Raw genomic sequence first — 24,114 nt, 5'->3', positions numbered from 1 at the left:
TCCTTACAGTTCTCTGGACAGAAACCATACGAGAAATGACAAACTCATTCAGACATGTTGTTTCACTTCGCTTCTACACTCTCAAGAATCATGAAATGTTTGAGAACGTTTTCCTAATGTTTACACAACGTTTTCAGAACAGTTCCTGTTGACACAGTTCCTAAAGGAAAAGCCACATAAGAAACACTGAATTTATCCAGATGTGCAGCCTTCTACACTTCCAGACTCTCAAGAAATATGAATGAAGCGTGAAAATGTTTCCTTAACGTTTTTTCCGCAACAGTTACGTACACTTTCAGAACGTTTCTGTACATTTTCAGATTGTTTCCTGTTAGTTGACACTGTTTTGTTTTAGTTTTTTTGCAGGGGGAGGGGAAAAAACCTCTTAAGAAACGCTGAGCTCATCTGGATGTGCAGCTTTCATGAGTCATGAATGAAATTTCCCTATTGTTACACAATGTTTGCATACGGTTTTAAAACGTTCCCTGTTAGTAGACACGTTTCTTTAAGCAGAATCCACGTAAGACATTGCGAACTCAACCAGACGTGCAGCTTTCTTCACTTCCAGGCTCTCAAACATCATGTTCTCATCGCTGTAATCTCTCAAAACTCCCTCGTGAGAGCGAGGCGTCCCGTGGCTGTGGTGTGAAAAGCCTGCGCTCCACGGCTCGGTTTAGCTCTGTGTCTGAAAGCCTCTGTGCGCCGGGGGTCGTCCAGTTCGAGTGTGAAGTGGCAGGATGTCCCATCCGGGTCCCACAGGTGTGTTTTTTCATGCGTTGAAGTTATTTCTCTCTCTCTCTCGGTGAAGTGCAGACAGGGGACGCCCACTTCAAAAGCCTTTTAATGCGTGTCACCGGCCCTCGGGGACAGCGGCTCTCACAGACCTGTCCATCTGACAGACATATCAGTCCAGTCTGGCAGAGCGACGCACTCGGGAGTGCCAGGAAAACGAAGAGGAGGATGACGAGGAAGTGCTCCTGCCAAATAAAAGCTTTTGCTTCACTGCTTTTATATTATGACATGTTGTTGGGGTAGGTGGTTTGGCACTGAACAATGGCGACAGCCAAACAATGGCCTCTTCAGTGCTTGCCGAGATTCAGAGCTTAACTGAACGATTGTACATGCAAACAATCTCATTTATAGATAGATTCAGAGAGTTGTGTTCACGTTTTTACACAATCATGCTTGTGGATTTCGCCTGGTAGGCGATAAAGAAACAAAAATGTGGTTTAATTTTTAAATCATAAATGATTAGATTTACATTTTTTTGAGAATTTATCCACTACATTTCATTTCTGACTTTTGTGGTGATGAATCATGTCTCTTAGTGACCTTTTGTTTTAACTTCATAAAATGTCCTATTTTTGGATGTCTTTGACAGCCATTATTTTTCCATGATATGTATTTTTACAATTATCCACTGATATTTATTATGAACATTTACATTTTTTAATCGTTTCATTTTAATTATAATTTTTGGTGCGATAAAACACATTAGTTACCTTTTCAATATTAGCATGTTACAAATGTTAGCATGAGAAATTTGCACAACAAATGTCTTACAAATGCTAAGAAGCTTTCATTGAAGATTTTTAATTTGAGCTGAAGAAACTCCTGAACAATTTAACGGTAACATTTTATTCACTACGTTCATTGTGTTGGATTACGCAAGTGGATGTGCATACATTAACATGCTAGTGTGTAACAAATATTAGCATTAGATATGTGAACAAGACGGTCTCAAGAAAAAAAAATGCTAAGAATGTCTTTGACTCGTCTGACATGTTTTTAATAATTTCGTAAATTTTAAGTTATTTTTACGAATTTTTTGACGTTAATTTTCAGATGATTTTTTTTATGAATAAACCTAAGCTTTTCTTGTAAATATTTTACTTTTTTATCAGTTTATGTTACATTTAATGCCATTTGTTGAGTGTTCTATTAATTTAAATTCTCTATAGCTTTTCACATTTAATTCATTTATTGATTTATTTGAATTTTATGAATTAAACTGTCACACTCAGAACCACTTTTTACCTTTCACTATATGCTAGCTTGCTTAACCTGATGTTTGTTGTATTACAAATCTTAGCAGGCTAAATTTGAAAATGGCAAGTAAAAACGAGAATAATGGCCTTTTCGGTGAATTATGAGATTCAAACTGTCACTAGACATTTCTATACTTAATATTTAATTCATTCCTGTTTTCTACACTGAATCCATCTCAGATGTCTCAACACTCATAGATTCGCACGTACGACTCAAAAGGCCTTGGCAGATCATTCACTAAAACTCAATGCTGGCTTGAATTTTAAAAGGGCCTCGTTCCACCTCAGGCAGGATGGCGGTGCTGTTTGTCTGAAATGCATTACGCTGTGTGCTTTGTATTCTACGAAGGGTTTCGTTATGGCCTGATACTGCCTAAGTGTGAGGTAAATCTAACCAAAGATCTTTTACATGATATCAGAGGCTGATTTGTGATTAGATGTGAAGACTGAAGGTCAAAATCACCCTTGAGCACAGCTCCTGAAGGTAATGCTTCTCTTTTTGCCTTTATTAAATATTAAATCAACATTAACTGCCATTAAATTACTGCATTAACCAAACTACTAAATTACAGTGCTTATTAGGCATCACTAACCGAAAAGGAAAGTAATCTCAGATTCGGATGATGCAAGTAATTGCATTCTGATAAATGTTTGTGACAAAAAGATTACAACTTTTTTGTTGGAATAACATGCACCGATAAATTGTTCACAAAAAAAACAAGAACATGCATTAGGACAAAAAAAAATATGCACAAAAATAATAATAATAATAATACATTGCACTTATAAATATTAAATTGCACTTTTTTGTGCTAACTTGTTTAAACAAGAATGTTAGCATGCAAAATTCGTAATGAAATTGAATAAGAAATATCATAAAAACTGAGCACCAAATAAACCTTTTAAAAAAAAAAACATTTAAATTTATATTTATGTTAAGTTGAGGTGTTAACCTGTAAAATTTGCACATTATGACTTGGCGCATGTTGCGATATTAACTTTAAGGTGGGGTGTTAACGTACAATTTGCACATTATGACTTATCGCATGATGTGACGTTAACCTTAGTCGTTGACATAAAATGTGCATATTATAACTTGTCGCATATTCTGATGTTAACGTCACGCTAAGGTGTTAGCATGTACACATTATGAATTTTGTCCCATATTGTGATGTTATCTTTAAGATAATGTAAATTTTGCACATTATGGCTATATGACATTATTAAGCTAAATTGTTAACATGTACATTGTACAGCTTGTGCACCACAATTTTTTTTTTTACTTTTCCACGTCGTCAGTCAAAAAGAAAAGTTGCAATTTTTCCTGCATTCTATAAATGTCTACAACAAAAAGATTGTCATCAAAACAAACTCTTTTTTTGTTGGAATACACATGCATTGTGTGCAATATATCCCAAAACTTGACTAGGGAATGTAAGTAAGTATAATGTTGATTTTATGTTGACATAGGTGCAATATTTCACCTTTGATACTTCCTTTAAATCATAATACTGTACACAATTTTAACATGTCGCTTTGGATTATTTCCTCTCTCTCCTCCTGTCTCTCCCTTGGATTTCTGCCATTCTCTTTCGACATCTCGCTCACTCTTTGTACTTGTCGAGAGCCGAAGATCAAAGACGAGCGCCGTGAAGCTCCCAGGCCTAAATTAGATTCATGCTTCCTTGAAAGAACAGAGAAATTGGTAGGATGAAAACTGAAGGTCAATGTCAGCTTGCTCTCAACAAAATGCCGCCTCCATGCGAGCGGGATTAGGTCTCGATGCCAGGGTTCCAGAGAGCAGGGGAACGAGGAGCGAGCGGAGAATGGGCATCAGGTGGAGAGGGGCTCTTATCACCCGCGGCCACATCTGAACTGGTTCCACCTCAGAAACGTGCGCAAAGACACATATTAGGCATGGCAGAACAGCAAGTAATAGCTCAGGGCGCTGTTATAGATCAAAGAAATCAATACATTACATTAATAAAATATTTACAAAGGCTTGTTATCCGTGTTTTTCTTTGCAAACATGCCTAAAAGAAATTCCCAGCTATTTTTCAGCCATTCAACGAGCTCTAATACATTTCAGCCACGTAGCAAAGCCGTGGAATGCATTAGCATTGCCACTGTGACTTCTGAACCATTTTTTCAAAAGGTTGTAATTATTACTTCAACCCTTGGTTATTATGTGTACCATAACACTTACTGTACAAATGGGCAAATATTAAATGTGATTCATGCTAACCATAAATTATCGTCGCATCCTGAAACAGATTGCTGATGACATTGAGTGTCAGCAGACTTCAGTGTGTTATTTTTATTTTTTTTGCATGGATACCAAAGTTATTAAAAAGAATAAGTGTTGGCCAATAAGTAAGGAAGCATGTAATTACGAGGTGTTTGGGCGGCACTAGCTTTAGCACTTTAGCTTGTGACCTGTGATGGCTCAACAGACGAATTGATTAACAAGCATGGTCCTCTGCATTTCATTACAGGCGCTTCGCAACCCATCATTTCATTCTGCTATTAATTTCTAAGATCCGTCTCACTACAGCTGAGCTCTTTCTATACTGTATGTTCATTTTTTCTAATGCTAATCATGTTGCATGTAGTCTTTTTATGTTGTCTTTAAAGTTTCTGCCCAGTCGAAGTGCTAATAACTGCTTTATTGCTTTTTATTTGCATGTAGTTATGTTAGACCAACTTTGACTAGCAACAAATCAGCTAACTACAAGCTAACTAAGGCAGTCAATATAGTTTTTTTAGACCTGGTGGCTGACTGACTGGTGAATGATCAATTTGGGCTGATTTAAAACTGGTTTGAACCAACTAGCACCCGGCCAACTAGCAAACTGCTAGGTTGCAAAACACAACTAGCAACTTAGCAAGGTAAGGCAGCATGCGCATCACTTTAGTTCTTTGTATATAAAATAGCCTGAAAGTATTGTTGACTAACATCAAATAAGTTAACAGATTAGTTTCAAGATTTTGTTTGTCACGTACAAGTTTTATGACATACAACAAGCAGTGAAATGTAGGTTAGCCGTTATAGTATTGCTACGTTCTATAGGTTAGCCGTAACATATTATACGTTGTAGATTGTGATTGTGCATCAATGTTTTGTGTATCTTCTTCCCAGTGTTTCCTTCGACTCTCATGTGTCTAATTAAAACCAGGCATAACTGTGGAGAAGCAGAACTTTATGTAAAACCTGCAGATGGTCAGTTTTTCAGAGCGCTACCTCCAGACAGTCACACTGACACAGTTGAATCACAGTATTTCACCCTCACACTGACACTGCAGTGCTGCTAGCATACCAACATCACAGTTCAGATGGAAATGACACCGCGCACATGATTTTGCTAAGCCAACTTCCTCACACCTTGGCTAGTGCATTGCCTGCTGCTTTGGCTTGTGTTGTTGTTAGCTTTAGCAGCTATCCAACACGGTACAGTATAACTATTAATGCTAAGCTAATCAGTTAGCTTAGTTGAGGTGACAATACGTTTAGGATATGAAGAAATGAGATAAGCTTCCTCACATATTTGCTAGCTAGCAGTACAAGCTAACCTATACAGTTACTAATCAGTTACAGCTGCTCAGCTGACATTAGCTTAATTTGTTTTACTTACTCTAAAAAGGCTAACTGGATTTTCATGCATGTTTTACTGTCAGTCTTCTCTTTAGATTGAATCTTTATACCGCAGTGGCTGATGGGTAAAACTGCACAACGCTGAAATGAATGTTCATGGGTTTGGCAGATGCTCTTACCCTGCATCTGAGGTGGGTTTTATCGTGGCGTGTCTCCAGCTGTATCTCACTCATCTCTGTTTGCGCGAGACTCTTTAGAGTGAGCTCCGGGACGCCAGCGGGAGACTGCAGGGGATCTTGGCTGGAAGAGCCGTCTGTAATCGCCACTGATGGGCCCTTATTAGCCTAGCTTGTCTGCGGACGTCACCCGGGAGCCCGTGTGGAAGGGGACAGGGACACATCTGCTAAACTGAACCACAATCATCTCACATGACTGCAGGCCTGCAGCAAACGCCAGGTAGATGATTAGCAGGGGAATTATGGGTTTGGTGTTTGCATGTTTGATTTATTTCATCAGTTAGCCTAATGAGGCTGATTTAGTTTAATGGGGATTAAAAAGAAGTGGGTGGGTTTTTATCATTGTAGGGTGGTTGTGTAAACTGCCAACACACATTTATGTCCAAACACCATGTAAAAGTGGATTTTCGCCCTTTAATTAACTGATAAATTAAAAAGTTAAACTAAATGTTCATCTTTTACAGGTTCAGTAAAGGTGGATTCTACAAGTTTCATGTGCCATCTCTTCAGTCCAGTTATTATTATTTTTATGCTTTATGTAATATATAACTCTAATATATAAAACAATCATGATATATGATTTAACACATCATAAAATCATAAAGTTTAAATATTTTAACATCTAAAATCTTTATTTTAAATCATTGTTAAATCTATTAATTTAAATTGTTCATGTTTTTCTGCTTAAATAAAGATGTCATACGATTTATTTTTTATTTATTTATTATTATATAACTATATTGAGCAATAATTCATTCGATATCCTATTTTTATTAGTTTTGAAGCCATAAATATATTTTTGCTACAATCTTTTTTAATTATTTAAAATTATACTATAATATTTTTTTATTAGTTATATTTTAATATATTACGCAAAGAAATAATTAAATAATTTATTTAGTATTTTTATTCTATTTTTGGCTAGGTTTGGAGCCAAGCCTTTTATTTTATTATTATTATTATTATTATTTTATATATTATATAATTATATTGAATAATTATTAAATAATTTATGTATATTGTTATTTGTTTTGTGCCATATATTTTTCTTTACACTTTTATGATTATAAAACTGATAGCTACTTTATAATAATAATAAAAGTAATCATTATTATTATTATTATTATTATTATTATATAAATACATTAACCAATAATTTAATAATTTATTTACTTTTATTGTATTTTTTGTTCGTTTTTAGCAATAATAATTTTTTACACTTTATTTTTTATGTTTATATTATACATATTTACTGTTTTATTATTTTTGTTAGTATTATTATTATTTATATATTACATACCTCATTGAAGAGCAGTTAAATTATTTGTTTATTTTAAATTTTTTATATATTTTTTTTTATTATTGTTAGTTTCAGAGGGATAATTTTCATTTTGTTTTGTTTCTGATTATAAAATGTATATTTACTATTCAAATCTGAAATATATCAAACTTATATTTACTTTATCAGTAAATGTCTTTTTGTGAGCCAATGTTTCAGATTCATAATGGACACAATTGAGTCACTGACTTATTTTCTATTCATTGTTCTTTCACTCACAAAGGTGTTAAATTACTTGTGATTGCCATTTCTTATTGTTTTCAAAAAGCACCCCAGTGGGAAGAAACAATGAGATAAATGTTAGCATTACATGGAAAGCTTTGAAGAGTGAAACACCGAGTCTCTGACGTCACGTGGGAAACAGATGGCAGGTACATGTTCAATCCGCCGGGAATGATCTCACTGACTTGCCGTGTTGCACTTTTAACCGGAGAGACATTTCAAAGAAACATTAGCCATAATTAAGTTTACAAATATTTGTTTTCACACAGCCCGAAGTTACATAACATGCAATATAATCAAATAGCATTTGGAAGCCCATAATTTAGAGCAATTTAACTCAAACTCGTTACACGAAAGCCCAGAAAAGAGCTTAAATTTCATGCAAGCTGTCACGCCAGGCCTTTTATCCCTCTCGTTGAGCATTTCCCATTCCGCCGAAAAGTGGCACCCTGATTGTCAGAGCAATTATGTTGCTTATGATTGGAGTAGCGATTACAAAGCCTTCATTTGGCGTGATGATTCTTGTCTCTGGATTCGCCATGTAATTATGCCAGGTACGGAAGACAGTGACGAAGTATCACGACGTATATATTTAATCTATCTCCCACCCCCTTCCATCTCCAAAGCATTATTTGAGATGTTAAAATGCTCCTCTCAAATAATGCAGGTGCTGAACTAACAATGATTGCGACAATTATCTGTAATTACCCAACTTGCGCACACAAGAAAGTTTCACAGATGTATTCAGGAAAGTTTGGGAATACAGCAATGATTGTAATAATTAGCAACTGAAAGTCCTTCATCCTTCAGTCCCAGAGTAATGGCGGGAGAAGAGGTGACGCTAACCTTTAACATCTGGGTTTTTTATTCTCACGCTAATGTAATTTCAGCTGTTCTGACTCGTTTTTCTCTAAAAATGTCTTCAATCTCAGGTCATCAAAGATTAGGATGAGTTTGTTTCTTCATCCGATTTGGAGTAATGTAGCATTGCATCAGTGTCTCAGCAATGGATGCTCTGCAGTGAATGGGTGCCGTCAGAATGAGAGTCCAAACAGCTGATAAAAACATCACAATAATCCACACCCCTCCAGTCCATCAGTTAAAGACTTGAGAAGTCAAAAGCTGAAACAAATCCATCATTTAGACGTTTTTAACTAAAATAATCCATAATAGTGCTTCCTCCAGTAAAAAGGCGAGGAGAGAAATCTGCGCAGATCAAGCACTGTTTACAGCTCTAAACAAATATGTGGCTGGATTTTGATGTGAGAAACAACAGGTGATTGACTTTTCCACTGGAGGAAGCATCATGGATTATGGACTCGTAGTTTGAAGCAGTGGTTTGAAGTTAAAAACATCTTGATAGATTCGTTTCTTACGAATATGCAGCTTTTGGCTTCTCAAGAGGTTAACTGATTTTCTGCTATAATTTGGTGTGCATACAGTATATGGCACAACTTGAAATCTGCTTTGTGATTTTTGCAAGTACTGAAATCCAATGTTCTTGTTTAGAATGGTATTTCAATGTATTTCGGTATTTACTACCAATTTTGGTTGCCATATGGATAACAACATAAAAATTTTTTGAATCATACATTTATATATGATATATTTTAAAATACCATATTTCAAATCATATTTTAAAATATGATGATGAAAAAAAAAATGTGTATTTTTTTTTTTTTTATCGTATTTTAAATCCTATCCGATTTGCTTGTTTAGACAGTATTATCAATATATTTTTATATTAAGTGCTAGTTTTGGTAGTGATGATGTATGGAAGCCCGTTTCTGCCACTGAATAAAAACATAAAAATAAAATCTAATTGTGATTTTTATTTTTTAATTCTGAGAAATAAACTCGCAATTGCAAGTTATAAAGATAAATATTACGAGATAAAAAGTTTCATTTGTGAGAAAAAGCTACAGATATACTGTAATCTCACAATTCTGTTTTTTCTCAGAATTGCAAATTGAAGGCTGATTTGACAATTTATTTATTATTCAAATCAAATGTTAAGTCTAATTTAAATTAGCTTGTTTGGACATTGTTATTCATATATTTTCAGATTTAGTACCAGTTTCAGTAGTGATGAGAAAATATTAATTACTATATTTATTTATTTATTAAGTGTACATTTTTCGAAATTGAGATTTATACATCATATGAAAGCTGAATAAATAATCTTTCCATTGATGTAGATGAGTCCAGATCGGACGATATTTGGTTGAGATACAACTTTTTGAAAATCTGGAATCTGAGGATGCAAAAAAATATAAATACTGAGAAAATCGCCTTTAGAGTTGTCCAAACAAATTCTAAGCAATGCATATTACTAATCAAAAATTAAGTTTTGATATTATTATGGTAGGAAATTTACAAAATATCTTCATGGAACATGTTCTTTACTTAATATCCGAAAAAAAATCAATAAATTTGACCCATACAATGTATTATTATTTTTTGTTGTTAATGCTAAAAATATCTTCCCCCAGGACTTAAGATTGGTTTTGTGCTCCAGGGACACATATTTTAGTGTTTAGTACCAGTGATGCTGATGTAAAAGAAAAGAAAAAAGAAACATTTGGCTCTATTTACTTATGGCATCTCACATTTTCAATCACATTGTGTCTTCCAAAATCGAGCTTGATTCTACAGACTAAGAATCCTTTTTCATTTAATCCATTTAATGTGGTTTCTTGCTGTTCAGACTAAAACAAATTTGAGTGGGATATGCAGAAAAAGTCGTGTGGAGCTCATTCAGACTGAGATACTGACGGTGCACATGTCTGTGGTTGAAGAACGAGAGCGATCCGTCAATGTCAGGACGTCAGAGTGACCATTAGTCTGATGTGTTTAGATCATTCTGACGAGCTCTGCCAAACCATCTTCACTGCAGTGCTCTATTCTGAGCGAGCTGCCATGACCAATGTACTTCCCACTGCTGTTTGTCACCCGTTTTCCCTGCATGACTCAGGTTAAGTGCAATTTATATGAGCATTTGAGCAAAACGCTTTTCGGTTGTAAAAGTGAAGACCATGCTAAAGGTGTGATTTGCATTGAGTGGGAACACTGCGCTGCGTGTTTATTGCATCAAATGCTCTGCATGCGCTACATAAACACACACACACACACAAAGGCAGGATATTTTTACCTTCAGATTTGAAATTACCCTCATTGTTCACTGCAGGTAAGCAAGAATCAATCCTTGAATTACCTTGTCCCTGGATTGCGTGGTCTCAAAAAGCTCTACTGTATTCGTTCTGCTTATTAAAGAAAAGATGACTGCAGACAAACCGCTCAGTCATTTCTTCAGTATAAACATGCCAACACTTCTGATGTTGAACTATTGGCAGCCACAGTGATTGGGTTTAAGTTCCTCAGCTTCACAGGCTTTCTTGAAATCCTGTGAGTTTTAGATGTAGAAACTTTCAGAGGTGAGTGAGTCACAAAGCCTGAGTCACAATGAAGGACTGCAGAACAAGTGCTGGTGAGTAACCATCTACAGTTATTTTCTTAAGTATTCCATTTTGCTGTAGCACCGCAACATTTTTTATGAAAGACATAACAATGTAAAAACCAGCGCTGTTGAGTAACTAGAGCAACTTCACAGATCATTTCAGTTGTTAAATTATCTCCAAAAGAGTGCTTGAAATGGTATATTTTTACAAAAACGAAACTTTTAAAAGATGTTTGGAGTTAAAGGTGTTACTATGTTTTTCAGTAGGTGACAGTAGCTAAACTGTTTTAGTTTTTTTAAAAATTGTACTTTACTAAAGATTTACAAACTTTACATTTCTTTTAGACAAGATAGCTCAATATGTAAAAATCTTCTGGCAGCGATTAACTTTTTGTTGTTATTATCATTTTTAAGTAGGGCAGCAGTTAAACTGTAGTAACTTGTACATTTCAATTTTAAAGATTAAGCAAGTGAGAATATCTAAAAAGTTGTAAAAGAAACTGAAAAGAACTTAAAAAGTGTTGGTGAGTAAATAACTAAAAGTTGTGCTGTTACATACTTTTCTGAATTGCAAAAGGAATGCAATTATTTCAGTGACTATATGTTTTACATTGTAAGGATTTACAAACTTAACCTTTTTCTTATCAATGACTTTTTTTAAATAAAAAAAGTGATTTTTATCAAGAAAACATGTTGGAGAACATATTCGTAGAATAACCATTATTAGTAAGTAACTAAAAGTTGTGTCACTACTTAGTTTTTCAAAAAACTTTTACATTTAGGCTCCCTGTTGAAAAAAAAACAGCATGTGCTGGTTAGGTATGTTTTGAAGCTGGGATGCTGGTCTGAGCTGGTTTACGCTGGTCCTTAGCTGATTTACGCTGATCCTTTGCTGGTTTACGCTGGTCCTTAGCTGGTTTACGCTGGTCCTTTGCTGGTTTACACTGGTCCTTAGCTGATTTACGCTGATCCTTTGCTGGTTTACGCTGGTCCTTAGCTGGTTTACGCTGGTCCTTTGCTGGTTTACACTGGTCCTTAGCTGATTTACGCTGGTCCTTTGCTGGTTTATGATGGTCTTTCACTGGTTTACGCTGGTCCTTAGCTGGTTTACGCTATTCCTTTGCTGGTTTACACTGGTCCTTAGCTGATTTACGCTGGTCCTTTGCTGGTTTATGATGGTCCTTCACTGGTTTACGCTAGTCCTTTGCTGGTTTACACTGGTCCTTAGCTGATTTACGCTGGTCCTTTGCTGGTTTATGCTGGTCCTTTGCTGGTTTATGATGGTCCTTCACTGGTTTACGCTGGTCCTTTGGTGGTTTACGCTGGTCCTTTGCTGGTTTTCGCTGGTCCTTTGCTGGTTTATGATGGTCCTTCACTGGTTTATGCTGGTCCTTTGCTGGTTTTCGCTGGTCCTTTGGTTTACGCTAGTCCTTTGCTGGTTTACGCTGGTCCTTTGGTTTACGCTAGTCCTTTGCTGGTTTACGCTGGTCCTTTGCTGGTTTACGCTGGTCCTTTGCTGGTTTACACTGGTCCTTAGCTGATTTACGCTGGTCCTTTGCTGGTTTATGATGGTCCTTCACTGGTTTACGCTAGTCCTTTGCTGGTTTACACTGGTCCTTAGCTGATTTACGCTGGTCCTTTGCTGGTTTATGCTGGTCCTTTGCTGGTTTATGATGGTCCTTCACTGGTTTACGCTGGTCCTTTGGTGGTTTACGCTGGTCCTTTGCTGGTTTTCGCTGGTCCTTTGCTGGTTTATGATGGTCCTTCACTGGTTTATGCTGGTCCTTTGCTGGTTTTCGCTGGTCCTTTGGTTTACGCTAGTCCTTTGCTGGTTTACGCTGGTCCTTTGGTTTACGCTAGTCCTTCGCTGGTTTACGCTGGTCCTTTGCTGGTTTACGCTGGTCCTTTGCTGGTTTATGCTGGTCCTTCACTGGTTTACGCTGGTCCTTTGGTTTACGCTAGTCCTTTGCTGGTTTACCTTGGTCCTTTGCTGGTTTTTGCTGGTCCTTTGCTGGTTTATGATGGTCCTTCACTGGTTTACGCTGGTCCTTTGGTGGTTTATGCTGGTCTTGCTGGTTTTCGCTGGTCCTTTGCTGGTTTATGATGGTCCTTCACTGGTTTATGCTGGTCCTTTGCTGGTTTTCGCTGGTCCTTTGCTGGTTTACGCTGGTCCTTTGCTGGTTTTCGCTGGTCCTTTGCTGGTTTACGCTGGTCCTTTGCTGGTATATGCTGGTCCTTAGCTGGTCCTAAACTGGTCCAACCAGCTTAAGACCAACACATTACCAGCTAAGGACCCGCATAAACCTGCAAAGGACCAGCATAAACCAGCAAAGGACCAGCTTAAAGCAGCTCAAACCAGCATCCCAGCTTGAAAACATAGCTTACCAGCACATGCTGTTTTTTTTTTCAACAGGGCTGTGCAGTTTTTGTAAATTTACAACATCCCTCCCAGTTTTTAAAAGAGACGTTAGAGTCAAACAAATGATTTGTGAGTTTTACTTCTAGTAGTAGATAGTTTATGATCTCATGTCTCATAAATTAGCTTCGATGTACTACTTTTAACTAGCCGTCTGTGATTTTTGAGTATCTTGACATTAACTACACTGTGATTATCTTTCAGCTTGGTAAATTTCTAAACCGCTTCACCAGCACAACTTTGGATTCCAGAAATCTCTTGTTGGCATTCAACAAAAAACAAACGGGACACTGTCATTTATAAGCACCTGGATAGATGCGATGGGGGAGGTGTGGGCTCGCATTAATCCACTGAAAGGCTTTTAGCGGTATTGCTTTCCAACGGTGCTCCGGTGCAGAGTACACCTCCCCCATAATTCCATTCCAGCGGTAATTTAATTTAGTGCGAGAGCTTTTCATTTTGTGAATGAATCTACCCTCCACTCCACTCGGCTGCTTTCTACCATCCCGTTACAGCTTTCACTCTCCGCGGCAGTCATTAAGCTAACTCATTTGATAGTTTCGGCAAGTGTGACGGAGCACCGCCAATGAAGCCTCCTCCCTCCCACATGCCATCAACGGAGGGTCTCTTTGGAGAATTATGCTGAGTCATTGAGCTATTTGGGTAATGCATCAGCATCTCTGTTAGGCTTTTCCCTGTTGTGATTTACACCAGTTTCATTTAACTGGCCTATACGCGTCTTTTATGCATATTAAGAGATCTGGAGCGAGAAGACATTTGGGGGCAACGATGGCTGGTCTTTTTTGGGCTGTAATCCATGAAAAGGAGTTCCCTATACCTCATCATGAAAGATAGCCTCACTAACAAGAAAGTACCATGCAATCAGTGTAGGGGAGCAGTTAACTAAAATTAGCAATGTCCCAAGTAGTTGCATGAATTAAATTACGATTGATTAATGGAACAGTAGATAGAGTTAGCTTACGTTGCTTTTATTAAACTTTTACGTTTTTACAAGTTTTTCTACAATAACTTGTTTTATGTTGGAGCAAAACATGCAAGTCAGAACATTTAAAAACCTTCAGTCAGCAGGTTTTTTTCTTTGGTTTTAGTTTTTGTTTTGCTAATTACATTTTCAGTAACACAATAGCAGGTAAACTTAATAAATAAATAATTTAATAAACAAGTGTAGCTTTGTATTTACAGGATTTAAACACTTTAATAACTTTTTTCTCTAATAGCCAGCGTGAAGAAGAAGAAATAGAAGAAGAAAAACTAAAAAACCTTTATAGCCAAGCAATCCAGCATGTTCTCCTATATATATTTTTGGGGAAGTTGTGGCCTAATGGTTAGAGAGTTTGAATCCTAACCCTAAGGTTGTGTGTTCGACTCTCGGGCTGTCAGTACCACGACTGAGGTGCCCTTGAGCAAGGCACTGAACCCACAACTGCTCCCCGGGCGCTGCATCATAAATGGCTGCCCACCAAATAGAGAGCACGAATTCTGAGTATGGGTCACCACACTTGGCTGTACGTCACTTTCACTTCAATTCATATATATATTCATATCATACATCAATTCATATTCATATATCATATATACACCCCAAGTAGCTACACAGTACATACATATGCTGTTTCTCTTTAGCTTTTTTGTACATTTTGGAGACATTGCATTTCTTCTGGATTGAGTCTGTCTCAATTTGTTCTGTTTCTTCATGTTATTCCAGATAGACTGATGATGATGAGATCAGATCTCTGTGTGGAGCGCTGGCTGCTGTCAGACTCCTTGTGCAAACAAAAATCTCATTGCATTATTACAATTAATAGCAAAAATAATGTTTGGAAATCCAAACTGATATTTCCTAATGACATACTACAGCAAAACATAGAAATAACTGACTTAAAAATGTTTTTGGTGAAAATCCTAGTGGCCTGACTTTTGCACAGTACTGTGTGTGTGTGTGTGTGTGTGTGTATATATATATATATATATATATATATATATTAGGGGTGTAATGGTATGCAAAAATCACGGTTCGGTACGTACCTCGGTTTTAAAGTCATGGTTCGGTTCATTTTCGGTACAGTAAGGGAAAGAAATGCAAACATTAAACTGCAGGTTGTTTATTACTATAAACTTTTTTAGCAATTTGTTTACACTTTTTAATAATAATAATAATATATATATATATATATATATATATATATATATATATATATATATATATATATATATATATATATATATATATATATATAATAAAAAAAGAAAAGAAATAAAATACTGCTGTTAAGTTCTCCACTAAATAAAATAATCTCAATCTCAAAGCAATATCATATAATAAAATATAAATAAATAACTATGATTACAGTGCAGCATTACCAATCCCAGCTTGTAGGCCTGCTCATATTTAAAATATATATATAACTTTTCCAAAGTGTAAAGTTGCAACATCAACAGTTTCAGTTTTTAGACCTGCTCAGATTTCGTTATTGCGTTGGACCGATCGGAATTAAGAGCAAAGGTCTGTTTAAATGCCGACAGCACCCCTAATATATATATATATATATATATATATATATATATATATATATATATATATTGCAAATATATACATTTTTGGCAATGTTGAGACAAATGTTTTACTCTTCTTTCACTTTTTTTGTCTGCTTTTTTTTATTTTTTATTTTCAATCAGAAATAGAAAAGTTAGATTTTATTCCTTGAATATTTAATGTCCAGCTGTTGTGATGATTTTCTCAAAGCAAAGGCACTGGAGATCTAGCGTTTGATTGCAGTCCATTTTATTCCAATCGTTCAACAAAACAAACCATTTTCTTGAAAATATATGTCCATGGAAATCTCAATGGTTGTTTTTATACTTCATATATTTTTGGACTGACAATACCTCTGTTCAATCTCACATATTCTACTTCAAACGCATCCACCCGGCCCAGAGGTGACACTGTCCACAACATGGAAACCCAAGCGTCTGTGCACATCAAAGCTCACGGATCAGTAGACTGCGGCCGTTCTGACAACAACGTCCCTGAAGCTTTGATTTCTCCTGATTCTGATGAAATAGTGAGAGCCCGGCTCTGCGGGAACCCCAGGCTACTTGGGCTTACGCCATTACCAAAGAGCATCCGCAGGAGGAACAAACATCCCCAATTCATGCTTGACCTACAGGCATGAAATACTCCATGCTACTGAGTGACTAAAAAAATGTGGAGGTTCAAGCTTGAGATTCAAAGCTGGCTAGTCGGACTTAAGGAGCCAATTGTGTTGGGTTGCAGGATGACATAACACTGAAAGATGTCAATTTTGTATTTTTAAATTGCCAGTAATTATCTTGAAATGTATTGCTGAAGGCTGGAAATTTGTAGCTGTTGCGTTTAGCATGCTAAAACACAACCCGTCAATGAAAAGTATCTGAATTGCTACCCTGCTATGAATATTAAAGCTAAAGTGGGAGAGAGAAAGAGAGAGAGAGAGATAACTAGTAAACATAACTAAACTAGCTAGTTGGTTGACCCATCTCTAATTCAAGTTCTCCATAAAAACTTCAAACCAATAAAAAAAAACATTTCACTATATTCCCCAGTTTTGGTTTTCTGTGTATTTTTATGCTCATTGAAGTATAGTATCATTAGCTTAGCAACATGCTAACTCTATGGCATTCATGTTTTGTGTACTTAATGCAACAACTCTGCCTATGTAGGCGGTACAGCAAGACAGCTCACTAGGTTTTAACACAGACACTGTGTCCAAAGTTGATGGTTGAACACCAATTTAACAAATTCCCAATCTTGGCACGACACATCACCAATGTGGGATTAATTTGGCAAGATGCTAGTGTCAACAAATGCTGAAGACAGCTAGTCAGTGACACTCCAGGTTGTTATCGAGACGGGGGCCAACATAACCTGGCATGTGACCTCAGGCAGCTGGAGATAAACTAGACCCAGCTCGGTCATTAGAGATTCACCGGGACGTTTGTGTCAATAGTTGAACAATGTGTTGTGCAATTATTTCCCAGGCGGGGTCCAAATAAAATGTATGCCATTTTTGGGATGTTTATGAGCTGAAACATTTTTGGACACTTGGTCTAAAAATATATTTCCCAGAAGGCCGGTATAATAATGTGGATATAAACAGAAGAGGATGTTTTTACACTACATTGACAGGTAAGGTCTTGTATATTAGATCAAATGTGATTGTTTGGGAAGGTAATCATAAATTACACACTATTATGCTAATTTGAGACGGATGTGTGTTTTCTCAGCTATTATCTCGACCAGCGTGAGGCCCATAAGGTACTAGATCGCCACTGACAAGGTGTGTGTTAACTACATTTACACCATCTCCATCTGAAAGTTCGCATAATGATGTTTTATGAATCTGTCTGTGTATTTTTTTGGTATTAGTGTCTGGAGCTGAAGTAGGTCACACTCCACTTTCAGATCCGCCATTAACAATCACATCTTTCTTTAACTCAGCGTTCAGGGCTGCTTTGCTGTTCACAGGCAAATCGCTGCATTAAAGCTTTTATATTTCATACATAGGGCTGTTGGAGGAGTAATGGAACCTGTTTGACATGCTCAAAGACAGACAGGAGCATATTAAAGAGCGTCCTTTGCCTCCCTCAGGTTTCCCATGTTAACTTACTGGAGAAGTTACCGTGGTTTGTGGTTCCTAGGTGAAAATTTCACATCAAGGAATGGTTAACTGTTGAACCATGGTAACCACAAATTAGCCATGGTTGTGCTACACTGATCATAGTTTGACCATGGTATTTGTAGTAAAACTGTGGTTATCCAAGAAAAACATGCTCTGAAAGTCGCAATCTGTATCTAATGTTTTGCAACCCATGCTCGGAAGTTCCGATCTGAATCAAACGTAGGGCTGGGATGATAAAACAATGCATCATGATTTTTTTAAGGGTCAGCTTGACATCATTCACCATAGTAACCTATTGGAAGATGCCACAATCCTGCACAGCCGATGGTCTGTAGTGTCCTGCACAGCCAAATGATGGTCTGGTCATTTATTACCACTGTTGTTGTAATAAATATTTGAGAAACTATTGTTGCATCTGATTTTATTAGCAATAGAGTGACAGTTATTGTAAAAAGAGCAAATGAAAGAAATACATGAACACAAAAATTATAACAGCAACGTTGACGAGGGTAAATTTTACCATTCAACTGAACTGTGCACGAATATATATATACGTAGATAGATAGATAGATAGATAGATAGATATGCATGTATGTATATACAGGCAAATTTAGAAATTTAAATATCGATATCAAGATAAATGGTCAATTAGAGTGTACAGTATATTAGCCCTGTTTGTTGTTTTCTTTTGGGATCTGACAGAGCATTCGGATCCAGAAACGGTGATGCATTATGTTTAACAAGCTTAAAATATTATCATTTTAGTTATCGCTTTAGCCATCATTCTTGTTGTGAATGGGCATTTAGTGGCCCAAGACAGGTAAATGTTCTCTCTATCTTCTATTATCTCCATAAATGACTCCTCAACCGTAATAACCTCAGTCAGTCGTTCCGGTCGTCTTTTGTTCGGCCCAGTATGAAGGTCACTTTCAGCTTCCCGTGTTCCCATGCTCCTTCACAGGTGTGAAAGCCGCCGGCCACACGACCCGCTTCAACCCACCCGGCGTGTCAGAGTGTGTTTCCCCACAGCGAGCGAAGAGCCTGGATCAGCACCCTGCAGGCACATCGGCTTGACATGTGGCTCCAAGAGCGGCGTAATTAAGTCCGTCCTATGACAGAGTGAATGAGGTTGAAAAGCTTCAGCCTGCCAGTGACTTCCAGTGCTTTTGAAATGGAAGCGGCTGCGTTTAGTTCGCCTCGGCCCGTTAGCTCATTATGAGCAATTTTGCTAGGCGAAATGTCAGAATTTCAGAAGGTTGATGGAAAAGAGATACAGTTTAGACACTACGATGTGTTATATGCCCAGTCTTTTTATATTGTGTAAAAACGATTCCAAATTGGCCGCTGGCACCTTGTCCTTGGAAAAGCACTAGCACAACCTCTAAAGAGCCTTTAATTTTAATTAAAAATGGGTTTCAAATGTAAGATAGTCTTGCATGTGTTAACCAGCCAAAATGTACTGGAATATTGATGGTTACGCACCAAATGTCTTATGCAACATGTCAAACTTGTGCTATTTTTTGCTATTCTACCAAGTATATGTCATATTCCACTTCTTTTTCTGTTTAATATACTTCAGGAGCAGCTGGGAGTGTGATGGACTGTGAAAAGCGCCGGTAGATTGTGGGATCTCTTTACTTTAGGGCCACAATGAATATCCATTATCAAGTAAGTTTCTTCACTTTCAGATTGGCCGTTCTTGATGATCTTCAGATACAAATCATGATGATCTTCAAATACACGTTATCACACAATGTTTTTTGGATGTAGGTGACTTTGTTATGGATTCAACAAGTTATTTGACAGAGCTCATCTGGCTGTTCTGCATTCAGTAGTGGTTTCAGTGAGGGAAAGCACTTCTTGGGTTTTCAATGTAAATGGTCTCTCATGTTCTCTCTCGCTCTTTTGCATTGATGGTCAAGTCTGAAGTGCCTTTTTAGGCTTTCGAAAGTTATGCACGCAGTAATGGATTATTGAAAAGCAGCCTGAGGGTGGTTTTATGAGGGCTTTGACATGATCGGACGAACTTGTTCTTCCTTTCTTTCTGTCAGAGATTCAAACTTCAAATGCTGGAGACACAGAGGCTTTTGTCGCAATTTCTTTTTGTATACATTTGGTAACATTAGGTATTCTTGTGCATAATGCAATCCCAGAATGCAAACTGGATTATTGCACAGTTTATGAGAAAATACCATTTCTTTCTTTTGTAAAATTTTAATTATTCATGACCTTTACTTGCCTTTTTTTTTTTTGTGCGGCATCGCTAAAATAGAACGCAATTCAAGTACGCAATGCATTCTCTGTTTGGAAAAACATCCAAAACCTCTCCGAAAACCAGGCTGGAAGACTATTGTTTAATAAACTTTTAATCTGTGTTTTATAACAGGAATTGGCTGATCTGCAATTGCAAATCTGCATATACATGTATGTGCAGTAGAATTACGAATTGTTATCCCAAAATGCATACCGACGTATACTGTTGCGTTGTGGGTATTACGAGTTTGAATCTTGGCTCCAGAACCTTTCTGATCCCTCCCTTCCCTCTCTGTCACACAGAAATCACTTCCTTTCAATTCTACACTGTCCTATACTAATAAATTAAAAATAAAAAATAGAAAAAAAGATAATTCAGAGTATTGTGCAGTTAGCTTAGTGACATGCTTACGCCAATGCAAATGGGAAAAAAAACTATTACAATAATTTATTACAGCCAAACTAAGAATTCTTTTTCAAAGTTGTAAATATTATTTGGAGTATGTTTTACAAAAAAAAAAAAAACACTTAATTCAGTTTGTTACTTGAAGTAGTTCAGGGTATTGTGCCACAAGCTTAGAGACATGCTAACACCTAAGCAAATGGGTAAGATTATTGAAGTATGATATGAAGTAAAGTAGCGATGTCTAAATGAATGAATTAATAAATAAATAAATAAATACATTTCTTGTTTCTGAAATCCAAGTGGTCATGTTCAATCCACAGACGTTAGACTGCCAGTGCTCAGCTCCTTGTAGACGGAAAACTGGATGCATTCAGACAAGTTTAACCTTGTAACCTTGTCTTTAACTTGTTTTTCCTCACTCCGCAATTTTGTGCAGACCGAAATTGTACATATTCAGATTGATAAATTGCCATTTAATTAGCATTACAATTGAATATTTTATGGCATAATTATTTTTGATGACTTCCAAATTGACGTGAATGGTTGGAGAAAGCGGTTGCCATGGAAACAGTGCTGGATGTTTATTTATGAAATGGTCCTTCTCTGTGACCTGCTCATAACATCGGCGTAACGTGGCATGCTAATTTAGAGTTACGCATTCATTATGCTGAACTCGCCAGTGCCCGCACGCATCCGAACGTGCCACCAATATCGCCATGCTCCGCTAAAATCAACAGACTCATGTTTTTTATGCAGAAGGATGGAGAGTAGCCATATAGCACTGATCTCTCCAGTGGCAGTGCTCACACACATGCATTCATTATGTAACACTACAAACACATTTAGTCCATTCTAGATCAAACAGATATATATAGAAGCATACGGATGAAGGGTATAAAATATCTCAAGAACACCTTTAGTTCACATTTCACTAAGGAATTCATGAAGATTTTTTTTTTTACGTTGTTTACAATGAAATGAATTGGGATATTAATTTCATGAAATTTCAGCACTTGTATTAATGGTACAGATGTATAGCACACATAGGGCCATTTCTAGCCAATTTGACGCCCTAGGCGAAATCCCTATTGGCACTCCATATATATATATATATATATTTTATTTTTTTTGTCACATTCAAATTGTTTGTCATTGTAACAACACTAATTTGTGGAGATTGAGCGCATTGTGAATTCCACAAATCTGAATGCATTATTTGTAAATTGACCATTGAGATAAACATTTTGCTCAATTTTTTAGCTGTAATATCATTGTGTTGCCACTAGAAGCTTCACTGTGTAGCCCTCTGTAACAATCCCTAATAGCTAAGACACTGCACATTACTTGCACATAAATCACACAAATTAATTTTATTACATTTGGATACATGTTTAGATATTATAAATGGCTACTTTTTGTATTTATCTGTTTTTTGTTCAGTTGTTTTATTGCTGTTGCTTGAAACATTGATTTAAAGTGTCAGTTATTGCATTATTATTTGTTACCCCAAACTACATATAAAAGCCTCGTCCGTGGCATAAAAGTAATCAATGCAGCTACTTAACCCTTTGCCTGCTCATTAACGCGTTAACTTAACCTTTAAATAACGTGACACTCTGCTCTCTGTGTGAATGACACTGTTCCCATTAAGTGCTGTTAGAAGTGATTTAACTGAGTCTGCATTTCGACACCTCGGTAAGTATGCATTAAACTTGACAAAGCAGTTTTATGAAGGATGTATTGATCTATTAGCAATTTTTTTTTAAATTAGCTGTTAAAGTTTATATGGGAATATTAAATGAGACCCTGATCCTTTAACAGTGCATTGGCGCAAAAACGCACACCTTTTGGACAGATCTCACAACATGATTTATCAACTGCCACAAATACAAATATACATATATAATATATAAATACAGGCATCATCAGTTAGCCCAAAGATATTGGGGGATCCACTGCGGGCGGCAGTCATATTTCAGGGTGACCATGCCTCTCTTTATCACAACCCTGCTAAATGTAGCAATGTAGTGCCAGTATTAGCACTCATTAGGGCCCCTTCAGCTGGTGGAGCCCTAGGCAACCGCCTAGCTCGCCTATGCCTAGAAAGGGCACTGCACACACACACACACACACACACACACACACACACACACACAAATGTGTGAATAGGCATCCTGCACTTGTTTTGTGCAATTGACCCGTACATTAATTTGTGACTGTTTTAAAGTGTTTTAAAGCGAAGCCTGATCACTGTCTGCAGAGTCGTGGTTCACTTGAGCTATAAATTAGCTAATTAGTTGCATAATTGGCCGAATTAAAGCTCCAATCAGTGAAGCTTTTGCTGTCAGTGGTCCTCCAGGTAACTTAAATCAGCTGTCGCTCGAGACTCTGAAAGGAAGACAGATTTGCCCAGCCGAGCGAGTAATGACCCGAGCTGCGAGTGAGGAGGTCTGAGGAAAGCAAACAAAAGAGCCTCGATTAGCGCAAAGGCCTCTTCATACGCTGCAGAAGAGCAACTTCGTTAAGGTGTTTTTTCCTCTCAGACACATCCGTTTGCTGCCTGAGTGGGACGAGATGCATCAGGTCTCCTGTACTTCAGATCACTCTTCAGGTCTGTTTGACTGTTTCATGTCTGAGTTTGTCCTCTTGAGTGATAGAGACGTGTTTGGGTTCGCCTTCACTAACTGCATATTAATAACGAATTGTGATCGGATAGTAGTTTTGTTCTACGAAGAGCTTGGCTACCTTTGATTAGGCTGTTCTCGCGTGACACAACACTACTACTCCCTCTGATCATCTAGTCGTAAAAACATTTTGAAATATGGGACAAAACTTAATTAAAAAAAAAAAATAAGTCACTAAAAATAGAACAAAAAATGGGACATCAGGTCACCATGGGTTGTGTTCATTAATGCAGTCGCTATCAGCGATGAAATGTTCATACAGAGTGCTTTTTAATTTTTTATTGACGAGGGAATGGACGTATATATACGATGTTTAGTTATGTATTTGAAGAAAAGCCACCTCTTTCTCTCCCATATTCTTTTATGGGAAAGGTGGATGCCATACGGTCTACTATTACAATGTGCAATTTAGACACAACCATTCTTAAATTCCGCCCTATTTTTAAGTTGCCATTCTTGTCAACGATTTAAGAAAGTCTTGTTATCTTCATTTTTCTCACAAAACCTTTATTTATATAGCGCTTTAAACAAAATACATTGCGTCAAAGCAACTGAACAACATTCATTAGGAAAACAGTGTGTCAATAATGCAAAATGATGAAGGCAGTTCATCATTGAATTCAGTGATGTCATCTCTGTTCAGTTAAATAGTGTATTTATTTGCAATCAAGTAAATAGTGCATTTATTTGCAATCAAGTCAACGATATCGCTGTAGATGAAGTGACCCCAACTAAGCAAGCCAGATGCGACAGCAGCAAGGAATCGAAACTCCATCGGTGAC

General features: G+C 36.9%; 1 long non-coding RNA gene across 1 annotated transcript; it reads left to right on the top strand.

The window, feature by feature from the left end:
- Positions 1-4,812: 4,812 nt before the first annotated feature.
- LOC132159044 (uncharacterized) lies at positions 4,813-6,407 on the top strand. The gene is made up of 3 exons (XR_009437742.1): positions 4,813-5,268; positions 5,724-6,096; positions 6,341-6,407. It is a non-coding gene; the product is annotated as an uncharacterized LOC132159044 (long non-coding RNA).
- The last annotated feature ends 17,707 nt before the right edge of the window (positions 6,408-24,114 follow it).

This window comes from Carassius carassius, chromosome 16 (assembly GCF_963082965.1).
Source record: "Carassius carassius chromosome 16, fCarCar2.1, whole genome shotgun sequence".
Taxonomy (NCBI): domain Eukaryota; kingdom Metazoa; phylum Chordata; class Actinopteri; order Cypriniformes; family Cyprinidae; genus Carassius; species Carassius carassius.
This window is presented reverse-complemented; position numbering and strand designations above follow the sequence as displayed.